Consider the following 4623-nt stretch of genomic DNA (forward strand, 5'->3'; position numbering starts at 1 on the left):
ACCCAGGAATGTGCTATGATGTTTTTGCTGCTTGGTCTTGGCTACTCCCCCTCAACGTGTCGGTGCTCATAAGCTTAACCCCTTGCGAGCCGCTGCTTCGGCCCCTGCTGCGGGTGGGAGGGAGCTGGGGCCCGGAGCCCCCCAGAGGACACGCCGGGAGGGGAGTGGGAGACCGGGCGACCCTGCGGGAGCACGGAAATGTGTGGCGCCCACAGTTTGCAGGGCACAGATATTTATGCTTCTTAGGCAGCAAACGCTCTTCTAGAAAATGGGTCCCCTCATGTATCTGCATAAACGTGGGTGCGGTGATGGTGTTAAAAAGTCCAAGTCTAAACCAACAGCTTTGGTTTTTGTTTTTTTTTTTTTGCAAAAACGCCAAAACCAAAATACCACCCTCTCCCCTCCAAATCTGTGGCTATCTGAACCAAAATATTGGGTCAGTGCAATTCAGTTTCTGGATCACATCCAGACCTGACCTTTGTACATCTTTATTCAAACATCTATCATGTTTTGTTTCCCAGTGCAGTACAGCTGTTTTCCAACTTGTATGAGAGAGCCTCTGATAAAAAAAAAAATCACATTTTTGTCCTTGTAGCAGAGCTTCTTAATTTTTTTTCAAGGCTGTAAACTTAGCCTAACATTTATTTTCTCAAAACAGTGCAAAATATTTCTGTTCAAAACTGTGATATAGCCCTCTACAGCAATACCCAATTTAAAAAGAGAAAAAAGAGCAATATTTTCCCTGCAGTTTTAATACATTTGTTTGATATTTCTAAGTGTTTTGGAAGAGGGAAATATTTAATACAAAATTATTTTACTACTGGGGAGTTCAGGGCTCAAAACTGGTGGATGCATTTGGTCATCATCCATATACAAAGCTACCAAATGATACAATACTTTCCTTGATATGCTGTGGTACTCTTTTTTTTTATGACGGACCACTCAGGCGTGGAATAACAAAAGTGGTAGGAGCCCTGTGCCTGAGGTGACTAAAAGCTAGTAGTTGTGTTTCACTTGCCTGTATCTGTCTTTCAGAAGTGCTAATTTTAACCAAAAAGGACTCATGAGGGACATGTTTTTATACACTAGCTTAGTGTTCACAGAAGGAAGTGCATGCTATGTAAGTAAAGAGGCATTTGCTACAATTAACAAGTTGCTGGCTATGCACATGCCAGTATTTGCAGGATTAGATCTGAATTCCTTGGGACACTATTGTATTCGTGTTTAACAATGTTGGTTTTGTACAGTTTGCACTGCACTGTACATTGTTTTGAACACACCTTGTGCTTAGAGACCTACCAGCAGGACTGGAGCTTCTTGGTGCTGGGGCAGTATATATTTTAAAGAATAATACTTTGCTCAGCATGCTTTGTGGAAGTGAGTTACACAGACTGCCTAACATGAAGGATGAGATTGTGCCTAGTTTAAACATGGTGCAGTAGCAAAGCAACTTCTGTAAAGCAACCCAGCCTGGTGCTGGCATAAACAGGATTACCATTTCTGCTTTGCCTAACACAAAACCTAGGCACATTTCATTGAAATACCTTGACTAGTCACACTAATGGTTACAAATATGATTTAAACTATTTGTTGTTAAATTTGGAAGAGATGAAAATGCTTTTCATTTGCCAATAGAGAGCAGTTTAAGAGCCCTTTTGAGGAACAATGAAATTACATCTACTACAGAAATGCCAAGAGGTCCTTCACTATCTACCAGCACTTGGGACGTCACTAATAATCTCATGGAAAAACTTTTTTTCTGATAAATGGTTAATAACTAACTGGAAAAAAAATACAGTTTTCTTAGAGAATAAAATGTCTCAAGCCTTGAAGGACTGCACTAGCTATTTTGTAATTCAACTTAGAACAGCTCCCCTGATGTCCTACATTGTTGAGCTAAATGCTAAAATTCAGAACTGTTACATTAAACATATGTAATAGGATTGCCTTCTGAATGTGGGAGGAATCCAGGCAGAAAGCCCCACAGGAATTCAGTTATTTCATCTATACTGCACAGGACTTAAAGGGCATGCTTTACACTTTGTGAAAAGTAAAAGGTTGTTTATTTTGCCACAGTAAAAACAAAATCAAATAGACAGTGGCTGTTATGACTTTAAGCCTGACTATTAAAAGATTATAGCAGAGAGAGTGCTATGTTTTCCAGGATGATGACTTTTTTTTCCCATATTTGTTGTGTCTGATCTTACTATTGCTGGCATAGGTTCAGTGCCCTACCCAAGGTTTTTTTTAAATTAACTGCTTATTATATAGAACAGTATCAGTCTCAGCACTTGCCAAACACAAGCCATTTTTCAGCAGGTCTAAAATTATCTTGAAGTTGCAGCTGGAAACCTTCACCTCAGTGAGTTTTTCTATTGCTTTTCCAGACATGAACTCTGCCCAAACCACAGTCTGTCATTAGGATCACTGGGATTCCAGTCTGGGTGGAAACTGGGGTAGCAGCGTGAAATAAAAACACCAAAGTGCAGAGACCTTCGGAAGACATCAACTTTAACTTTAGAAACATGAGTGCCTTGAAAGCAGTATCAATAACAGTTTGTGGAAAATTTGCTTGCAGCAAAGCAATGTGGTAGCTAATACTGTGATGGCTTGCTCAAGAATGCATGGTTTATTATTAAAGTAATCTTTTAAGATTTTATTGGAATGTGCTTCCACAGTGGTGTCGCTGCCTTTGTGGGCTTTGCTATGTGTGTGTCATCTTGTCCATAATTAAACTTTTCACTGACAGACCTGGGACTTTTTTTTTGTTAAACCTCCCACTTTGAATGCTAGAATTTCATTTGAACTTTAAATACTGCCTTGGAATTTGCCATAAGGTAAACTGTCTGCTCCTGGAAGCTTCCCTGCACTGCTACAGATGTTGTAGACACACGATAAGTGACTGAATGTAAGAGGACTTGCAAACTTGTGTCTTAGTGTTAAAAAAAGGCCGACAGGAATGAAGTAGTTGTTCAGATGCTCAGGTTGTCCCTAGAGAATTCTCACTTTGGAATATATGGGAATGAAAATTAATGGAAAACTGGCCTAGAAAGTACATTTTCAGTGAAGCTTCACTGCTGTCAACTGAGAGAAGGTGAAATATGTCAAAGGAAACATGAAGGAAGAATTTGTACTTCAGCCTTTGGACTTCTTGGCCAAGTTTCTCATGTGACTTGGACTTGCTGACAACTTATTTTTATAAATTCAGTTAAAGTCCACTGAATATCTGAAGCAAAAAGCATCCTTGCTATTTTAAAAACCTTAAATTACAATCTATAGTTCATTTTAGTATAGCTCTAGGCATATCTGGGAAATGCAGTCCACAGGTAACAGCCTTGGTACCCAAATGCTGGATCATCAACAGACCTCAAACCTGTCTTGAAAATAGTTTCTCCTAGAATCAAGAATAGACTTGAATAATTATTTAATCCAAGGCATGTTTGTTGAAGCCCAAGTTTGGGCATCTCAGGCTTAGACTGCCACAGGGATTTAAATTGGTAATATGTTCAGCCTTTTAGAAGTGATTGAGTAAGAGAAGTGTAAGAGCTATTGCCCCTCAGCCAAGGTACAACAGCTCTCTCAGTCTGTGCCTTAACCAGCTGCAATGCAAGGTAAAACAAATTATTTTAAATTGCCTTCAGTGGTATTTGCTAACAATTTAAGCTAACCTCTCTCTCAGCTGATGACTGCTAATATTTGGCTGAGAAAGGATGACTTCCCATAATACTTTAACCTCTGTCATGCTTGAGGCAGGGATATTTTGGGAAGAGATGGTGAATTTTAGGACTGGAAGCTCATGCATTGCCATTATAGCTCTGTGGCTCTCCAGCCCTGAGGTTCTACCTGTCCAATGTGGTCACCAGCACAATGCAGGCTTCCAAAACAAGAGAGACATTGTGGGGCTGTTCAGCATTTTTTCATATCTCCTTTCATCTGCAGCCATAGTTTGCCTCAGGCCTGTCTGTGGATGTGTGCCAGCATGGAGGGTAGGCATGCTCTTACGTCACACAACATGATCATGGTGTGCAGCTTACACGGTGCCTCTGTTCCTAGCATGGCTGTTCTTGGCTCAATGGCCAGCAGATTTTAGTTGAAGCAGCAGTGACATTTCCATCACTGAAACCCAGTGCTTGGTCACTGGTATGGTCAATCAGGACCATGAATTCATCTGAGCAAAAAATATGCTGGTAGGCAATATAATCTCATTTGAAAGAGAACACTGCCCCCACTCACATTAAATAAATAAACACAATATTTTGTTTGGCAGCCCTCAAGATGAAGAAAGGCCAATATCCAAGCCATGTTCTCTGACTGTGAGGCTACTCTGTAAAAGGTGGGAGGCAACCACTCTCTGTCTTGAAGGAAGTGTGGCCAGTATCTGTGGCCCAGACAACAGTGCATGTGCATACAGGAAGGTATTTTGGCCGTGGTGCACTTCCCTGGAGAGGTGCTATGTCCAGAAGAGAGGGAGAATTTCAGATGCATCCCTCTTGCCAGTGTTTCATGTTGTCTGGCTGTAGCTCCCTCTGTTTGTGCGCATTTGTATTGGGTGTGGCTGGGATGGAGTTAATTTCCCCATAGCAGCCCTCATAATGTTGTGCTTTGTATTGGTAGCTAGACAGG

This window comes from Nipponia nippon, unplaced genomic scaffold (assembly GCF_047370975.1).
Source record: "Nipponia nippon isolate SJK-2023a ecotype South Korea unplaced genomic scaffold, ASM4737097v1 scaffold_34, whole genome shotgun sequence".
Classification (NCBI taxonomy): Eukaryota; Metazoa; Chordata; class Aves; order Pelecaniformes; family Threskiornithidae; genus Nipponia; species Nipponia nippon.